The 20269-nt window shown below is 47.2% G+C and overlaps 1 long non-coding RNA gene across 1 annotated transcript; it reads right to left on the bottom strand.

Moving 5' to 3' along the window:
- Positions 1 to 15050: 15050 nt before the first annotated feature.
- Positions 15051 to 20269, bottom strand: LOC133265197 (uncharacterized). Its single transcript, XR_009741884.1, has 3 exons — positions 19636 to 20269; positions 16816 to 16926; positions 15051 to 15229 (listed from the first exon to the last, which is right to left on the bottom strand). It is a non-coding gene; the product is annotated as an uncharacterized LOC133265197 (long non-coding RNA).

The following is a 20269-nucleotide window of genomic DNA, read 5'->3' as shown; positions in this document are numbered from 1 at the left end:
GTGCAGGAATTAGGCTCGTCTAGTGATTATTTCACATCAGTTTATAGAGAATACAGAAACTTTCTTTCTCTGTGCTCTGACATCTTCCCCTGCTTGCAGTCCACCTAACCTAGAAACAGTAGGAAAAAGATTTCTTCAGCATTTCACCGTTTGACCTAGTGCAGGATTTGCCTTGTCCTGGCTTTCTCCAGGATTTCTTGTTTCTCTTCATTTTGCCATAGACCATTCCATTTTACTTCATAAGTCTGTCAACTGCTGTTTGCATCTGCTAAAGCAACATAAAATAAACATCAGGTATGAAAATATAACCGTTGGCCAATTTCCTTTTATTTTAGCTAAAGGCAACTTGTAGTAATTTAGTGCGAGTTGAGGGTATCAAGGTTTTCCTGACATGAGAGAAGATCCCTGCTCCATTTGTTTGAAAAGTCTCGTGTATAGAGGGGCAGGACCCATCTCCCACCTGAGAGCACATGTATCTCCTTGGAAGCCTGTAATGAAGCATTTCCTTGCAGAGGGCCCCAAAACACCTCAGAAGTGCCCATCAGGGAGCTCTCACTAACCCATCCTGATGCATCAGGACTTGATCTCCTTCCTACCAACTCTCCCTTTTTCCAGGACCATAATAGCTTATAGCAGACATTTGGCATCCGCTGCGAGTCCAGCCTGAAGTTACAGATTAGTCCCAAAGCTTCTAGTTTACAACCCAAATTTCATGCCCAGACTAACACTGGAGAAACACGATGGAAGGCATACTGTGTCACCAGGTATCCTCTAGAAAGTGAATTGAACCAGTTTTTCATGGAGTCACCCGGAAAGAAGTTATTAATGGGCCAAAAATACTCCTGAGTGATAGCTTCCACCAGCAAGGAGGCAATGGCAAATACCTAATTACATATACCAGTTACATACTGGTCAGGACTTAACTGTACAGCGTGTCACTGATACAGGACAAACTCTGCAGAGTGTGAGGAGTACAGATGAGTCCAAAGTACAGAGTTTTGAACTGAACTCTCCTGCAGTTTGGGGAGCTCAGGGTGTGCATCCCAGCACGAGCCACCTTGGAAATGGTATCTCCAGTGCAAAAGGGTGCTTTGAGCAGATCACAACAGATGGTCTCTGTTGCCTTGCTTGGAGTGCCCAAGGAGGGCTGCAGAGAGGCTCAGGGAGTGACACCTGGATGCTGCTCACTTGCTGTCAGCAGGCTGTGGTACAGGGAGCGCAGATGTCTTGTTCTAGCCCCTGCTGTGCTCTGAGGTCTGAGGGTGCAGCAACAGCAGTGCCTCAGGCTGCCTGTCATGATGAATATTTCCATTTCTGGTACAAGGCTGCATGGGGCACTTCAGCTCAAGTAGAGGATTTGTTCCAATTTCTGAGACACATTTGCAGCTCTCAGCTGCTCGTCACATGCAAAGCCCCAGTGCCCAAGTCACACAGTGACCAAGACTCTGTGGTCCTTTTAGAGGAGATGGGTGTTTCTGCAGTGCTAATCAGGTTGATAAAAGACCACCATGACAAATGAATGCAGAAAATAAACTGAATAAAAGCTGCTTTTCGAAAAAAATGGGTTTACTCCTGGAGGAGGAGGAGCTTGGAGAGGCAGCTTACCATGCCAGGGGAAAGGCTACCCTGTCTAGAAGCTCTGTAGATAAGAATGGAAATCCTTGTATAACATTTCCCTTTGTTATCAGAGGGGAAGAAACACTTTTTAAAGCATTGTTTTTACAGAGGAAAACAACACCAACAGGGCAATGACATTTTGCTTCTTTTACCTTTTGTCTGTTGACTCGTGAGGGCCTTCCATGCTGAGACTTCAAGCCACCCTCTGCTGCTGTCCCTTCACCCATCTCTGCCTTGAGCTATCTGGGTTTGGTGAGTTCCTGTTGCAGGAAGGAGAAAGTTTTGCTTTCATGCTCTCCTCCATCTCTGGCTTGAGCCTACCTACCTGCCTGGGTGTGGGCACCACATCCTCATGGCCCAGCCACTCCTTTCCATGCCCGTGCCCATCTCCCATGCTCTTCCACCTGCTCCCAGGACACCATGTCCCTTGTTTCACTGAATGCACCCTGTGCACAGGCTGCTGCACAGGCGAGGCTGGTGCTGTCTATTTGTCAATAACTCAATGTCAGCTAATCTGTTGCCTTAGTGCTCTGTACTGGTGCCCTGCTGGGTCTGGATCAGGACAGGGTTCACGCCAGGCTGCATCCCTCCTTCCATAAAATGTTCAGAATTTTGACTAAAGTTTTCTTGCCATTCAGCACCCTGGGGTTTAGTTGTCAAAGTTCCAGAGCCCTTGTGAAACCAGCTGCTCCTCTGAGGTCTAATCATATTTAGATGGTCCCTTCCCTTCTGGTTTTATACATTATCTGGTACCACAACAACAGGGATTGCACGTAAAACTTGGGAAGGCTGAAGGGTGTCTGGATTTGAATTTGCAGGTTTGTTTTTCCTTTGTTCAAAAGCCATTTCTAATGTGGAATTTGTCAGATTAAAAATTCAAACAACGTTCTCATCCAAATGACATCCTGACAGCTTGCACTGATGCGGAGATGTAAAATTCCCCAAGGCTGATCCTTTCCCAGTGACCAGCGCTGCTGCCGCCAGCCCAAGCTCCCACAGGAGCATGAGGCACCACAGCCCCATTGCAAAGCTCTCCATGAAACACAAGACCTCACTCATAATTCATGGAGCTCCTGTTTTATCATCGCTAAGTGAACAGAGAAGGGCAAATGTGTTTCCTGCCACCAGGAGCAAAACACAGGATTTACTCCCATGTTTTGTCTTTCCTTCTTTATTGTCCTTTTACTGTGGAAGAGGATTTACTTAAAAGAAAGATTTCATTTAACATTTAATGATGAGTGTTATTGACTGAAGCAAACAGAGCAAAGCAAATAAACCCTTGTAGTTTTACATAGTCTGAAAGTCTTTCCTCGGGGTTGCTAAGTAGTCCCTTGCTTGTTGCAGTGTAATTGCACTAATAGTAGCCATCATGGACTCCTCTAAAAGAAACTGGCTGTGAAATGGGATAAGATGGGTTGCTTTTTCGTTTGTAATAGCACCTGAGCAGCTGCTCCCTGAGCTGCATCAGCACCCGCTGCCCTTGGGTGCGGTGCTGTGGGCTTGAGGAGTATTTTATCCATCCTGTTCCTATGGTTGCCCTTGTCAGAGCCACAGATTTGATGTTCAGCAAAGAGAAAGCTGGGAAGGTTTTCACTGATTTCAGCTAGGTAATGACACAGCCACAAACGGTGGGTTTGCTTAATTCTGTATTTGTTGGAAAAGGCTTTTGTTAGCGTTATGAAACCAAGAAGGTTCCAAATAGCCCAGTTCCAGACTCCTTCCCCCCTGGGCCTGTCTCTGCACTGCCTGTCTTGAAGAGGGCTGGGAATGTCAGAGACCAGAGCACTCCATGGGCTACAAGAGGCCGTGGTACCCAGTTTTGCTGCAATGTATGTTCAGAGTAGGACAGCATGTTGAGCCCACAGAGATGCATTGACCCACAGTGAGCATAGTGCGGTGTGGGCACCTCTCCTCTCCAGCAAATGGTCATTTTGAGCTCTGGGCTGCCGTCACAGGTCTGCCTGTTCAGGAATTTAGCTGCTTGCACAGTAAAGGCTGAGAGGAGAGGCTGTGCCACCAGCAATATCACCCTGTCCCAGCAGCAGCAGCCCTGACAGCCTCCACGTATCCTTCAGCACAGGACAGTCCTTTCCTTATTCATCACCTCTGTACATGCATACCCCTACCCATTTCATTGCAGATGTCATGTTTTGGCTAAAAGGGTTGGACCAGATGATCCTTGAGGTCCCTTCTAACCTGGGATTCCGTGATTCAGACAAACTTCATGTGGAAGATGAAAAGCCTGCTCTTCCCTCCCTCCCTCTTCTATAGGCTTGCTGTGTGTGATTTCCCTGCTTGCAGTGAAGTTGCTTTTGCTGTGCGGTGGTGAGCTGGGCTGCACGGCAGACCCCAGCCCTCAGGAGAGGCAGCTCTTCTGCAGGAGCTGCAGATACAATTCCTTTGTAGGACTGGAAAACAATGAGTTTTCAATCAGGCCAACATCTTCTATCGGGCTCTCAGGTCTGCGCCAGGGGGGGATCGGGCTCCAGCTGCACGGTGCTGTGGTTCAGGGCAGGAAGCACAAAACAGCACACGCAAAGGGAAGCACCAGAGGAATTCACAGGGACAGAAAGCAATTACATGGCCTGGAAAGTGTCCAGGTCCTTGGGGTTGTCACCCCATCTCCTCCATAGCTTGAACAAAATTGCATGTGGCCTGGGTCTCTGTGCTCTGTCTCCTCTGAGAGGTGCTGTGCAGGGCAGTGGGACTGGAGTGGTGTGAAGTGGCTCCTCGGTGCTGGTTTCAGACCACTTTGGGAGCTCTTGCTGCGGCAGTGCCATGGCTGGACTCCAGTGGAGCATGTGATGTGTATATATACTCCTGTGAATTTGAAGCGACCTCTCGGACCATTACTGGGGGATGCTATATTTATCCTAATGCTGACACATCTTTAAATAGCACAGTTACATTTCAAAGTCTCTGTTTAAGGAGTTTACCACTGTCACTTTCACTGAGTGTGGTTCATTCAAAGCAGTTTGAAAAGGAGCAGAGCCTCCCTAAGCGCTGCTTTGATCCCACTAACATTTTTCTGACTAGAAATAGTTGCCAGAGGCTCTCCCTTCTCTGTCAAGTCGTTGTTACACCTCTTCTGTAAACATTTTCTCCCCTCTTTGTGTTTTCTTTTGCTTTCCCAAACCACCTTTCCTACCGCCTTCCAAATCCTGCTGAACTGCTTTCAAATTCCTCATCGGCCCCCTTCTTCATCACAGCTGTTTGGCAGACGCTGCCCTTGACTGCCAAGCACATGGTTCTCCACCTTGGAGTAATGACTTATTTCTAAATGTTGGAGAAAGGAAGACTCTGGGGAGACCTTACTGTGGTCTTTCAGGACTTAAAAAGGAGCTGTAAGAAAGATGGAGAAAGACTTTCAACAGGGCCTGTTGTGATAAGAGGAGGGGTAATGGTTTGAAAGAAAAAGAGGTGAGATTCAGGCTGGATGTGAGGAGAAAATTCTTCACAGTGAGGGTGGTAAAATACTGGCACAGGATGCCCAGAGAGGTGGTGGGTGCGCCATCCCTGGAGACATTCAAGGCCAGGCTGGATGTGGTTGAAGCTACCCCTGCTCATTGCAGGGTCTTGGACTAGGTGATCTTTGAAGGTCCCTTCCAACTCAAACTATTCTACGATCCCTTGAGAAGGATGATTTCACCTCTTTGGCTAGGGTCCCCTGCTCCAGTATTGGCAGGCCATCTGTTCGCAATGTGAGTGATAGAAAACTGTAGCCTTTTTCTTTCCCCATTTTCTCCTTCTTGCTGGCTCTTCACACTTAAACTTGGCTTCTGCTAATTTATAACAATGATGAACTCATCTTTAATCGCACGAGCCCTTTGCACGTTACTCTGGCAGCTGCCAGCTCTGACGCCGTGCTGCGCTTGCGGAGCTGCTGCCAAGGCAGAGCAGCGGCTGCTGGCCCGGCCGGTGGTGAGCACAGCCCCGGATTCAATGTGCTGTGCATTTCCCAGTCTCGTTCTTTTTCATGTGCTTTTATTTATTTTTTGACCACGTTATCTTTTCATGAGAGCCGTGTCACCAAATGACAGTCCAAGCATTCAGCGGCACCAACACAATACCATCTGTAGGAAATGAAATAGAACTGAGGGCTTTTGGGGTGGTGAGCAGTGGCTGCAGCAGCTTTGCAACCGTTTTTAGTGATGGTACTTTATCTGGAGAAGGAAGAAGGAAGAATCTAAGAAAGCTACCTGATGGAAGGAGAAACCCAGATCATGGACTCAGCTTCGCAACCACTGCCACTGGTTTGGGTCGCATGAGGATCACATGAGAGCAAGCTGATTTTAAGTTCTCAGACCCCTTTTATATGCAACAGAGCTTTCAGTTTGTTAAACATGATACTGCAGCACAGCTGCAGTGGAGAAGGGGAAGCACATGGCCAGCCCTGCACTATGGCTCACTTCCGAAGGGGGAAAGGAGCTGCGAAAACGGCCGCTGCTTTGTTTTCTGAGTTATTGCCACACCTGAAGTGATGGGAAGCACCATAACTTCTCATCGTGATTATATACCCTGTCCTGCACCCCATGTTGCCATGGCATAACTGTTGTCAAGTGGCCATGTTCTCTCCATCCCCAGCGTGGGTTTGTAACTCCCACAAGCTTGTCTTCTAAGCTGCTGCTCAGCCTTTGCTCTTCTCCTCTCTGGGACCCTTTTGCTTGGCCCTTTTCAGTTTAGTTTTGCTACGAGCACAAGATACGACCAGAGCTCTGTCTTTGCACAGCGTTGGAGTTAAACTTTCCCCTTGTTTTAGAGAACACATGGTTTTGCTTAGCACTAGCTAAGGAATTACAAGCTGTATGTCTTGAATATGTATCTGCCAAGGTAAGTAATCTCTGCTGTGAACTCGAACAATCAAAGCTCGTGCTTATTTGTTTTCCTATGTATAGATTTACCAGCTGCTGGTCTCTAACATTTATTGATGTTTACTTTTTCCTAATGAAGACGTCATTGCCGTGTTGAACTAGGCAGCCTGGCAGTGGGTAGCGGGGCATGCTGCGAGGCTTTTCCACCGCCCGGGGCAGCGCGGCCCCCCTGCATGCCGGCAGCAGGCTGGGGCAGGATCTGAGGATCTGGCAGGGAATCACAGTTTGCTGTTTCCAACAAATCTGCTGGCGGAGAGGGGACCTTCAAATGCCGGGGGATCCACAAAGAAGTGATTGGGTGGTTTACATCAGCTCTTTGGAAATGTGCAACACGGTTGCTTGAAGAAAGTAAGGGAAAGCCTGACTCTAAAGGTGTGGAGATTCCTGGGTGTTTTTTTGTGATTCACTTTGATTTCTGTGTAAGTTACATTGTGAGCGAAAGCTCTGCAGAAGGAGCATATCCCGGAGCTATCACAACTAGATCTTGAATCTTGTAGTTCACAGGTGGACATCTGTGTTCCCAAAACTCGTGCTAACTCCAAGGCTTCCTTGGTTGCTGTGTGTCACTTAGCCCCACCAATGGATTGTATAGCTGTATCTACACCAGCGTCAATGGGCTAGAAGCACTGGATGAGGACAACTGGAAAGTATTCATGCTGTTTATGATTCAAAACAACGGTGCTCCATACACCTTATTCTGAAAAGTGTGACGTGTTTTGAGCCATGACAGACTTATGAAGCCTGGGCAAAAGGAGTTTCACTTATGGTAGAACTCCTCAGTAAAGGATGAGGAAGGTTTTAATGTAAAAAGTAGTTGTGTTTTGCTGAACTGCCCTGGCAGCATTGACAAGGACAAGGGTTTGAGACCATTTTGTTGCCTTGTATGACTTGCTTCTGCAAATAAAAACCATCTCACATGCCGTCATTTAGAATTTGCTTCCTACCTAGTGTCTTAACCTCAGATGTCTGGAGAGAGCAGAGGTATCTAAACTGGTACTGCAAACAGAGCACTCCATGTGCACAGGATGAAAAGCAGCAGGTTTGAAGACATGAAAAGCTGGCAAAGTCTTTACAAAGACTTTTATCTCAGAGAGTTTGTTCCTTGACACATTTCGAAAGGTTTCTAGAGCAAGGACAGCAATGGAGATTCTTGAGACAGTTTTTGAGGGAAGTTTAAAATGCAGTTTGAGAGCTGTTATCACTTAGCTTTATAGTGTAGAGGAAAAGAGATTTGAAGTGTGGGTACTAGTTCATAATCTACTGGCTTAAACGAGCATTTGTTTCACTCCTGAAGTTACTTGGTGTACATAGAGGTATAGAGCACTTCCAAGATCTTTCTAGGGAAGCACTGGGAGCAGCCCGAGGCTGTGTGCCCTGCAGCATGTCTGGATGCAGCACCTCGCCTGGAAAACCTCAACCTGTGCTCCTGGCACGGTTGCACATGTCTCGTCTTTGCTCCAGAGACCTCTAGGCAAGAAAGAGCTGGCGCAGAGCCTGGCCTGGCTGCATGTGTGAGAGCAGGGCCAAAACCCAGCAAAAGCGCCTTTGGGGAGAGCGGTCACTGGTGTGCTGGGAGGGAGCTGTGCTTCCATTCAGAGGCACAGACAAAGGGATGCTGCTTTTCCTGGCTTGCAGCACAAGTGTCTTTGGACTGGCAGAAGCACGGAGTATGATGCCTGTGCCCTTATTCTCTAAAGGGAGGTTCAAAACTGGAAGGGGAGAAAAGAAGGGAAGTTTGTGGTTCCTTATCCCTCAGCGAGGAGCTGGTGCTCCCAGGGAACGAGCAGAAAGGAATGCTGCACAGAGTGGGACAAATTATAGAAAAAACACACCAAGTGCCACAGAAAGAGCCTTGGAACAGAGATACAGCAAAATCTCTGCTCACCAAAGCTCCCCATGTCTTGACCAGGGAGCACGCAGGAGCCTGCCTTCTGCCCAGCTTGTTCAAAGGCTTTCCATCAATTCATTCAGCAGTTGCCATTTGTTTTTGGGGTTTGGGTGAGTTTTCCTTAATCTACCTGGGAGGATTTCTTCAGCTGCATTGATTCTGAACACACTCTGAGCTCTTGACCATAGACGCTATATCAAGCACTGAGGTTGTTCTGGCTCCGAGCTGAGCCGAGCTCCACAAACAAGCAGGGCATGGCGATCCCAGCACAGCACTTGAACCTGGAGTTTGAAAATAGCCCAGACGGAGGCTGAGAGACGAAAGGAGCCCACAGCATGTCCACCACACACAAACCCTTTAATGATGCCAGGGGGCTGGGGCTGGACCAACAACTTTGTGAGCGGAGGGTGATCTAGTAGCCAGTGTCATTATGAATAGACCGCTTGTAAAAAGGCTTACGTGCACTTTGCACAGGCAAAGGAGACTGCAAGGAAAAACAGTGTTCAATGAAATCTTTTAAAGAGCTCTGCTTTTTCAGTCCACGTTTAACATTTTAACTGTTAAATAAATGCTACGAATTTGATGCCTCCAGATTCAAACTCGCTCCATTACAGACGCACAGAGAAGGAGTGAGAGAAAAACTCGTTTGGCTTGATTTTCAGGTAAACTTAGACTTCTTCAATGCTTTTTTCCTGGCTCTGTATTAGTGGAAAGCCGATCCTGTAACACATTCTTGCAGCCTCACAACAGTATCAGTGTTTTGACTAACAGCAGTTCTGTGGATAACTTAGAGAATAAACATTATTTTCTATGTATTGAAGAGCTAGCTACCTCTGTCATAAGGAAACACACGTTTCCGATTCAGAACACGATATTCTGCAGGGCAGAAAGATCATTGAAGAGCTGTAGGGGAGCTCCTATCTGTGGTGCTTTGGGCTCCCGTAGCTGAGTACAAGAACAGACTATTTCAGTTGGAAGGGACCTAAAACCATCATTTGGTCTAACTGCCTGAGAGGAGTCACAGCTCCATGTGTTTAGCCCTGCTAGGATGGTGCAAAGCGCCTCTTCAGTGGCTCAAGGGAATTCCTGGAAGAGGCTTTAATGACAGGCAATCTGTTAGTTTAGTAAGATGATGTCTATGTTTTCCAGTGAACCAGATTAGATTGCTGAGCTACTGATGGGAGCTGACCCTGATGCAAAGTTGAGAGATTTCTTCCTAAAACCAAGCAAATTGGGTGTCTGGAAAAGGTACTTGAAACTGGTGCCAAGCAACAAGCAGGTATAAAAACTAAGAGATACAGCCTGGGCAAGAGCGTGCGATCCAAAGCCATAAACTCAGAGGAAGCTCAGCTGTGCTTTATGGCTCTGCAATGACTGCAAAACAATATAAGAAAGCCTTGGTTGACTTTAACTCTTTGGAGAACTGCATCCATCTGTCATGGCAGCACCAAGCCTGCCTGAGCAGGGGGAATCGTTGGCAGCATTTGATGCAAGCTTAAATCCAACATTTTCTGGACACGGCTGTACTTCTGGGTTACCCACACTCTGGGCTCTTCTCTAACATGCAGTTTTTCCATCTGCTCAAAACCAAAACCCTGAGACACTAAACCATAAACCCCATCATTCTTTTCCCTTTCAGTTTTAGAGAAATGCATCTAAGGAGTGTCCACAGCTTTTGTCTCTGGGCAGTTTGCCTCTGCCTCTGCTGATTGACTCTTCAGCTCTAGAAGTAGCAAATATCGTCTCCCCCAGAGGGCTGATGCAGATTTTCATGCCCTCTTCTTCTCTTACTCCCCCAAAAGAAGGATCTGGCATGGCTGATGTTAGGTTTTTAGGATGCTACTCCTACTTTCTCTGTTCCTCCATGCACACATACTCTCACACAGTGATGTCTGTGTTCCTCCTGCCTCTAATGAGATAAGTAACATGATATTTTGTGTTCCTCTGCCTGGTTGCCTCCCTCTTACAAATCAGGCAGAAGCCAGGTCCATTTAGATGTGTGTGTTTGGATTTTGAGTGGTTGATTATTCGGAATCAGTACCTGGGATGGTCAACAGGAGGTTGTGAGCACTGTGGAGACCTGCCTTTCAGAAAGCGGGTACTCAGCACCTGGAGGTCAGCTCTCTTGTCAGAATGGGTACCCTAAAACATAACGAGCCTTTTAAACATCTGTGTGAGTTTTTGTGGGGTATCTTCCTACCAGGTTTGTTTGCATTTGCACACATGGCCTTGCATTAGAAACAAATACCCCAGATACACCTACTTTTAGTGCTGTGGTGGGGATGCTGGCTCTATCAGTGCGTGTCTATATTACAAGGCAGTGCTGTGCAGAGATTTGAGCTATGGCTGAAGAGGCAGCTCAAGCTCATCCTGTGCTAATTAACTCCGCTGAGGATGAAGCCTGCCAGGCAGGGAGTGCTGACAGCCCTGCACTGTTCTCGTACTGAGGGACTTTGTTCAGCTCAGGTGTCCGCGCACGAAGCGCAGCGGGCTGAGCTGCCCAGGAGCTGCAGGCGCCGTTTGAACTCGCACGGAAACCCAGGTCACGTAGTGGGAATCGGTTCACTCCCACAGACCGCTGGCAGACGCGCCGGCTCCCAGAGTTTGCTGTACGTTACCATGGAGAGCATTAGCTATTTCTGGTTTGCCTCTCCTTGCTTTTACAGCAGTGGTGCTGAGGGCAGGGAGGAAAACCCGTGTGGTCAAGTAAGGCAGCCACTCTGAAATGCACAGGAGAGAGGAGTCTTGCTTGTGCTGCCTGTCCTCAGCCACCATCTGAGGTACAAGCACTTGTCAACCAGCAACAACCCACAGGTGCGTTTGTGAAGATAAGTTCCCTGTGATAACTCAAGCCTCGCTTACCAGCTGCATGATGAATGGGTCCAGTTGTCCCAGCTCTGCACCAAGCAGCGTAGAGCCTGTGAATGAAGAGCTGCTGGGCATGCAGCCATCCCGCAGCGTAGCCGAGAGGGGCAGTGGATGCAATGCTAATTGCATTGCACTGGATGAACTGTTGTTGCCTGAGAAAAAGTCAGATTGGGCCCACAGTGTGGTGTTAATTGTCAGATGAAATTCCACATTTCTGGGGTCAGGGGAAGGGAGCAGGAAGATGTCACCTGCTCTTCCTAGCAAGTGTGGAAATTCCAGCCACTGCAACAGGCAGGTGACATGAGTGCGTGATCCTCCCGCAGAGCTGGCTGTACAGTTCTGCTGTTTCATTTCAGACCTTAGACAAGGTCAAACAGGAGTTTGGTTAAGGAAGAGCTGAAGCCAGGTTTACCTGCAGCACTGTTAAGCCTGACATCCCTAAGCATCCCTTCCCTAAGCCTAACACTGCAGGGACCAGGATTCACCTCCATCTGAGATGGGCTTGGGCAGGTGCAGGTCTGCAAACACGTGGGGTAACTTGGGAATGACTGAGCTAGGAGGTGGTGGGATGATGGGGGACAGCCTTCCTCTGACCTCTCTCCAATGAAAATCCAAGTCATGGGGAAGGGGATTAAATTAGAAGCTCTGATAACTCATTTCCCTTTAAAAAATAAATAATCAGATTACCACTGTGATTCCAGATTACTAGTACAAAACGGAGCAGGCAGTCTTTGGAGAGGCAGTGTTTGGTTTCTGCACCCTCTGGCACTAAGGCTTCCCAAGCAGGCGCCCAAAATGCCCAGGCCACTTGCAAAGGAAGAGCAGCAGAGCACCGAGTGCTGGGAGGGAAGGAGGCATTGATGAAGCAGCCATGTGGTGCTTAGTTATGAGTCTCTTTTGACAGAGGTCTTACTTCTAACAAGTGTTCACACGCAGACTTGATGTAAGAAGAGAGGGGTGAGGCAGAGCGGGGCTGATTTATCAGAAGATGAGAGAATTCGGAGGTTTCTTTGCAATAACAGTTTCATGCTTCCATTCCAGCTCACAGCGGTGCAGACCTTTGGAACCAGCTGACTGGAAGTTCAGCTTGCTTCAGCGTGTGTGTTTCGCCCGCATTCAGAGACGTGCCTAGATGTAAATCCATGGCAAAGCTGGCCCTGAACCTTGCAGCAGGCAGGATAGGGCCCTTGCTGCTCTACCTGAGGCTGAGCAGCTCTCACCGCTGTCGGCAGCCGCCGGCTCTGCCGTGGGTTTATGAAGTGCCGTTTCAGCTGCGGTCAGGGCTCACCTGCGCTTTGTCAGTACCCGTTCTCTGCCAGTGCGGGGCTGGGGCTTTGAGTCAGCAGAGTGTTTCAGCACGTGCTCAATCATCCCCCAGCCCCTTACAGAAGTGGAGCATCTGCTTATTTTTAAGCTTGCACTTACGTATTTAGGGAGGGGGGACCCGGAGTGGTATTGCCAAGGGATGGCCATGACCGGGTGCAGTAGCTGTGGCTGTTGCTGCCTACCCAGAGCTCCAGGTGAGCCCTGCCAAGGTGCCTTCTGCTTTAACACTTCTAAAGAGTGACAGCCCAAAACTGTAAATATGGGAATAAACACTCCCACAAGTCATCTGCTGTTAATTTACAGTTGAATCAATTCATTTTAATCCAAAAACAGCAGAGTCTTTCAGCCTCTGAAGGCTATTGAATATTTTACTTGATATCATAACCAAAAGGATTGCAGGGCATGTCTTTCCCCCAACTGTTTTATTTCACCAAGAGCATTTAGTGCTTTGCCAAATTCTGTCTCTGAGGGTCACTGCAAATGTGTTCTCCTTCTGCTTTTCATATAGCACTGAAAAGTGAGCTGTGGTTGTGTAACTAGTTAACTATTCTGGCAATTTTAGCTTGGAGGCTTCTCTTTTTCAATGCGCACATAGAGCTTGCTCTCACACACTTATCCCCCCCCTAAAAGTATAAGTGGATGAGCAACCTGTGCAGTGCCGCCACAGCAGATTGCTACCTGAAGTAATGGGATTTCTCTGGGAAGCCAGAGCAAACAAAACAGCCAGATTTCTTTGGCGTCGTGATTAGGAGAGGCAAGCGGTCAGCCTTCCAGCTGTCACCATGGTCAGCTTTAAATGTGAAACCCTTTTTCCAGATCACTTTCCAATACGTTGTTTCCTATCTGAAATATCTGGTAGTCTGGGTGATCATTTCTCTGCGTGTCAGTAGTGGTAACCGGTTGCTTAACAACAGAGGAGGAGGTACAGACAAAGCGAACAAGCTTACCCAAACCGCACTGGAAGTTACTCAGTGTCAGACAGTGATTCCTCCCTCTCGGTGCTCATCCAGCCCACTGCAGCAGATGGCCCCAGGCAGCGTGTCCCTTTGTCTGATTTTATCTTCTCTTTGACAAGCGTTTTCTCTCGTGGATGTGGCCAGGACAATGATCAGGGGCTGGACCTGGGTTTTGAAGAGCTGCCCAGCAAGAGGTGTAGCCGTACACAGGATGAAATCCCAGCGTGTCTCCCTGAGGGGCTGCAGGGACGGAGGAGGTTGTTTGAGTACTCCCGTCCCCCATGAAAGAGGTCTCAAGCATTGCTTGACTCCACTCACAAGCTAGACTGCACACGCTAGAATTACATCCGAAAACAGCAAATGGATGCTGCGTGATTTGTGATGTCTTCATTTATCTTTCTATTTTTTGCCTTAATGTTGAGGAAGGACCTTGGTAGGAAACTGTAATATTACGCAGCTGGCTATGAGCACTGTTGGGCTCAGTGTCTTTTGCCATGTTTGATTCCTAGCAGCTGCTCAGCGTTAGTTAATTATCTCCTTAGAAGAGGGATTTCTATTTTTACAGGATGACCAGGAGGCTGATGGAAACGTGCAAGAGAGCAGAAACCCAAATATTTAGGCAGACCTATAAAACACTTCCCATAGCCAGCACCACAGCTGCAGCTAAGGCTGAGCGGTCTCTGTTTGCTTTCTGGGTGATTCATTTTTCTGAAGGGGTAAGTTGGTGGAACGGCTTGAAGCGAGCATCGCCCTGAGTCACGCTGCAGCACAGACCTGCACTGAAAACCAGCAGCGGGGCAGTTCTGCTTCATGGAATTATTCCCAATTGGTTGTTCTTGTCCTCACGTCGGGTGAAGCCTTATTCTGCACTAATGTTACCTTGGTCCCCATCTAACATAGGGCGCTGAGGTCTGTGCTGTAGCGGATGTCCTTACAGGCACAGGCAGAGACCTGTTGTCTGCAGCAAGGGGCAACTTTCTGGGAGCAGAAAACCCCGCTCACTTGGGTGGCTGTAGGTCTCACCCCGGCTTTCCTTCCTCCCTGAACACATTCCAGGGCTGTGAAGGGTTCAGCCAGTGTTCCTTGGCCGGCACGTGGATGCTCAGCACCCCCGTGGTGAGCACCGTGGGCCCGGAGCCCGTGACAGCATAGCTCATGCACTCAGGATTTAAAAAATACCTATAGTTGTTGCTGCAAAGTAGGAAGTGAAGTCCAGCCCCGCTTGATCTTTCCTTTCCTTTTAGGCTTTTTCACTAATAGGCACATGTAAGTGATTAACGCAGCCGCGTGTGACTGTTCCTTGTTGTTTGTGCAGCCCTCAACACGTGCTTTATCTTCTGAGTACGAGGTGGATGTGTTTGGCATTTCGTCCACGAGGGACTTTGCCAGCCTGGCCAGTGCTCAGCCACACTGGTGTCACGCCACCACAGCTGCGGCCACAGCTCCCAGCTCCCCTGGGACTGACACTGTTGGAGGGGCTCGCTGGTTTTATTCTGCTAATAAACCCTATTTTAACTTGTGGCCTTACTAGTCAAGATAAGCTGGTTCTTTGTGCTATACAGATACAATCTTTGCTTCTCCTTCATTAACAGCGATGCCTGACAGCTGTTGGTACACGTTTTGTCTTCAGCATGCTCTTTTGACCCCCCCAGGTCCCTACCATCCATCAGCAAGTCCAGATGGATCCATGTCAGATGCCAAAACTGAGGATAGAAGGGAAAATCAATTAAAATCTTAGGAAAACTTTCAATATACCTAAAGAAACCCTGTTTTCTTTGAAAAACATTTAACAGAAAGTTGGATCTAGGTTCCATATTCTGTCCAGCTGGCAACCAGTTCACAAAGTCATCCAAAAAACTGTATTGAAACCATGTTGTTGACAACGCTAATCATTTAACACATCACACAAGTTAAAAAGTAATGCATATATTACAGAAAAAAAATGCATCATAAGGTATACATTTTATGAAAGGCCAGGTTGGACACAGGGGCTTGGAGCAAGCTGCTCTAGTGGAAGTTGTCCCTGCCCGTGGGAGTGGGTTGGAACTGCATGAGCTTTAAGGTCCCTTCCAACCCAAACCATTTTATGTTTCTATGATTGTATGAAAATTACAGGAAATTAAGATTGAATGTGTGTGTAGGTATAAAGACAGTGAGAAATGCTGCCGGGTGCTCAAGTGAATTTCAGGCAGATTTTTAGTCTTGAATCACAAAGAAAAGGGACACATTGCACTCATCTTGGGGTGAACAGGAGCTTAGGTGCATGTGCCTAATTCATCCATCTCTTGGCAGGTCACACAAAACTGAACAAATCTGAGCTTTGGACATGGCCAGTCCCAGAGGCCATGGGCGAGCCACTTGCTGTGTGGCTGACTCTTACCTTGGTTACTTTCTATGCCCCTTTTCCCTTGATGGGTCTTTTTGACCAGACTTACACCAAAGCGCTGCTGTCTGCTAAGGCACACTGTGGCTCAGCAGGGGCCCTGAAAAGACTGGTGGCATTGCTGGATCTCCTCGGGGTTGTTTGCATAACTTTTTACGTGCTCTTTAGATTCAGAGTGCTTGTTTTGATCTTTGTTTTAATAATACTTTGAAGTGTTGGTGCATGACGCAGTTTCCTACAGCCTCATAAGAGGTACAAGATGATAAAAAAAAAAAGTATTGTTGGTTTTAGGATTGGTTGTTGGGTTTTGGTTTTTTTTTTCTTTTCCTAAAAAGACTGGTTTTGGGGAAAAAAATGCTATATCTGTGAGGAAGATTGGTTCTAGGTCTATAAAAGCTAAGCATGGATGCAAGCTTGGGCAGTGCTACACTAGAAGGATGGATAACACAGGTCCCGCTGGAGCAGGGAGCCCCTCCAAATGGAGCAGCAATGTGGTAGTATACAAGAGCATTTAGTGGAAAATGTACCATAACTTAAATTATTTGGTTTATTTCTTTTTGTGGCTGGGGGCTGGAAGTCTGGAAACTATTTAACATTTCCCATATCCCTCTGTTAACCTATGGGAAGAGCATCACTGAGCGATTGGGAGCTGGGGAAGATCCACTGTGTGCAAAAAGCCATGGCAGAAACTAAATGCCTAGACTGAAACAGTCTTGTGCTGGCAAAACCAAGATGGTTATGGTTTCTTTTCTAGTTTATGTGCTCCTGGGGCATGAGTAAGTATCTGGCAGTCTATAGTCCATAAAAAGGCAGGTAAGCATTATTGGAGGTTAAAGCACAGTAAAGGAGGTTAAAGCACAGTTACCTGACCTTGAGTATCACAGGCTACCATGCCTGTCCTCTTACCCTGTTCTGAGCTTTCCCAGTTGGAGACACCCACATTTCTTTGCAGTTTGACCCAAAGCACATCTGTGCTTCCCCAGGCCTCTCGTGTGGGTTCATCCTCCAGGGCCACACCTAAGAAATACAAGGAAATCTAACAGGCCTGATAATATGGGAAAAGGAAGTCACGCAGCTTCACAGTGCTTAAAGCAAGCCTCACATTAAGTAGCCTACTGCACCGGTCTGAAAGGACAAATGGGGTCTCCCCATCAAAAAGCTCCTCTTTCCTGTCTGTTGGACCACAAAAACCATGCTGAAGAAACACAGAGCAACACCTGGCTCTCCAGGGGTTGTTTTTCAGGTTGCTAGAAGAGGAAAGTAACTGTTTTAACCATTGACAGTGTCTCACAGCAGCATGCAGGTCACTGCACACCTATTAAATTAAAATCTTTGTGCAAAAGAAGCCTTAAAATGTGAACTTGTGTTTGTGTTTAGAAACAATACTAAGTGTGTAGAGATGCATGCTGAAAATATACAGTAGAAGCAGTTGTAGTTTAATAGCTGGAAGGCATGGTGATGGGCAAAGCACCAACCTTTAACCATCTGTGCCCAACACCCAGAGAACAGGGACCCCAGGGTGACATGAGCCCCCTTCTCCCACCTCCATCCCCAACTTGGTGGCCCTGTTGTGGCCATTTTAACTGACCAGGGAAGTGTCTTTCTGCTCCTTTTAGCCAAATACACTCCCTCTACAGCATAGGGATGGGAAACCATAAAGGACAAATGAGATTTGATACACCCTGCCTGGGTCCTTCACTGCCACTGGTACCCAAGAGTACATTGTCAATGCCAGAGAGCTCTGATCTTGTTTCTTGGGCTTCTGCACATGATCTGCCCTCACCCAGAAGCTGCTGAAGCTGCTGCTTTTGGTATACATCACCTCGAGTGCTGCTGTCTAAGGCAGATCCATGGCTTATCTACTCTGCCAGCTGGACCTGCTGTAAATGCAATGAACCATAAATATCCTTTTCATAAATTAGAAAAGTTTCCACCTAAGCATAAGTGTGATGTCTTGCTCCTCTTCTTGCTCTGGGCAGCTGGTTGACTCTTTGGAATGAAGTGATCAGGTATTCTGGAAATTGAATGAATTTCCAAATGCAGGCAGGGTCACAGAGTAATTCTAAGACAAGGAGTTAAACTTGCTTCCTTTTCCTTCTTATTCAAGCTCATTTTCATTGTATACAGAGCATATCTGAGATAAACTTTGCAGTAAACATGCATCAGTACCAGATTCTGCAAGGAAGCACATTTTTGTCCTTTCTTTTTTCCTTAAACAAGGGTTTTTAATGGACCCTTTTCTAATTCTCAAGGTCACTGTTAAATATTTTGAATAGTTGGTCAGATGCCAAACTATTTTCTTTGCCTGCCTTTCTCCCCTTGGAGAATTACTGCAGACAATGAAACGTGGCATCTTCAACATTAGTGTCAAAGAGAAACCTACCATGACAAGCAGTTTTGTGTCTCAGGAACTTGACTAAAGTTTTATGTTGTATTGAGTAGGATAAAGAGTCTCACGGTGCACTAAATTGCTTAATCACTGCAGCATCCTTTATGCAATTATTATATTTTAGCTTTGATTTAATAGGGAAAAAGAGATCACGTTTCTGTCTTTTGTATTAAATTTGGGCTGAAACCATCTGCAGTCCTCGGAAATACCTGGATGAAGCAACTGAACACAGGAATAAGACTTGATTGCCCTTGTGCAATTCCTGTGAGCACATACTGTGATGTGAGGGGAGACGAGTCCCTTTGGCAAAGTGGGGCAGCACAGAAGCTTGTGTGTGACTGCCCTCACTTCAGCCAGGTTTCTGAACCCATGTGGTGCACGGGCAGTGCAGAACCAGCCCATGTGAAACAGCGTTTAGAGCTGCAGAACAAATCGTGCACGTATTGGTGTCTGCACTGAAGGCAAGTGGGAAGTGTTGCTCTTTGCTTTTCATCTGCTCCCTCTGGTGCTTGAAAATTATGTTTAAACCTGCAAATTCAGATTCTCAGCAAAATAAAATATGGGTTTAATACAGTCTTAGCTTTTTTAGCTTCACAGCTTTAGCTGTTCCAAATGCATTTACCCGATGAGTTTATATGTGACTGTGTTTGTTTGGAGGCAGCATATTTTGGCTCCCTAGATATTATCTTGCAGTGAGGATCAGCATTTCTGAGCATGTATTTCTACAACAAGTAAATAACGTGGAGGGGACAGTGAAGTTCACACATTTATCAGGTGGTTGCATAGAGCCATCACCCAGCCCCAGAGGCAGCTGGAGCAATGCCTTCTTGGTGCTCAGGGCAGTTTTGGGGTATTGGCATGGCTATAAACTGGCAAAGCATTAACAGGGAGACAAAAGGCGGTGTCTGCAAACCTGGCCAGCTCGAAACCTGCCTGCTCTAAACAGTAATGCAGAGGTGGTGCTCATGAAGCATATTGCTGGGATGTTATTTCTTTACGATCCCTTTTCTGGCCTATTCAGTATTTGTTTTACACAGCTGCCTCCAACATCTGCTTTTCATCTCTGCTCTTTATCCATGTAGGTATTCAAAAATGCCTTTCTTCTTTCAGCTGCTTCACGTGTCTGTCTCGTCGATGAAACATGCAGCTAATTGAATAAAAAACCCCTCTTTTTAAAGGAGGCTCTCGCATACTTTGCACACAAATAATTAAGGGAATAATGACAGCTGCCTTCCACATAAGGGAAAAAGATGGGGGAAAATAGCAAGGTGAGCCTGAAATTTCTCAGGATTCTGAAAGCAGGCTAAGCCCATTGAGAACTTCTCCCACTTCCCTACCTGACAGCTTTTAAGCTGCTTTCCGAGCCTCCAGCCTCTCCCTTCTTCACTTGGGGCAATTAGGACCCAGGCTGTGGATCAGACTTTGAGCCCAGGATCCATCTCCAGAGCACTGGGCTTCCTGGGTGAGCAGCTTCTTCTGGTTAAGCATCTAGCCATAACGTCAGAAACCCCCGGTTCTTTGGCTGCTGTCATCGGTTGGCATGAAACCATTGCTGAGCAGCCCTGCTGCCCTGTGACAGCGGGACTTGGCAGCTCTGCCTTACCCAGCCGTGATCAGGAGGTTTGCAAGTGCAGGGGGCTGTGTTTAAGCAGCTATTCCATACCAGTTTCAGCCTGCAATTGTCTTCCCTTCCCTTCTCCTCCCCAAGAAACACGAGGTTGTTGCTTTTGGATGGAGACCGCAGCGCTGAGGCATTTCTCAAAAAGCAAATACAACTTCTGACCTCAGCAAGGAGCAGAGTTTGCCTGGATTGAAGGTCAGCAACTCCAGGAGATGTATGGGCTAGAGGCACTGATGGCTCCTCTTTCTGGTACTCAGCACAGCCTCCTCGGAGAAAAGCCCTTTTTCCTCTCAGAATATCCCTCTCCTTCTGATGTTTTCCCATACTTTTTATTTACCTCCTTGAACAAA

The sequence above is a fragment of the Pezoporus flaviventris genome, unplaced genomic scaffold (assembly GCF_033815535.1).
Source record: "Pezoporus flaviventris isolate CSIRO_AGI_PZ_B2104156 unplaced genomic scaffold, CSIRO_AGI_Pfla_v1 ptg000005l, whole genome shotgun sequence".
NCBI classification, from domain to species: Eukaryota; Metazoa; Chordata; class Aves; order Psittaciformes; family Psittacidae; genus Pezoporus; species Pezoporus flaviventris.
Note: the sequence above shows the minus strand (reverse complement) of the source record. Positions and strands in the feature narration are given on the sequence as shown.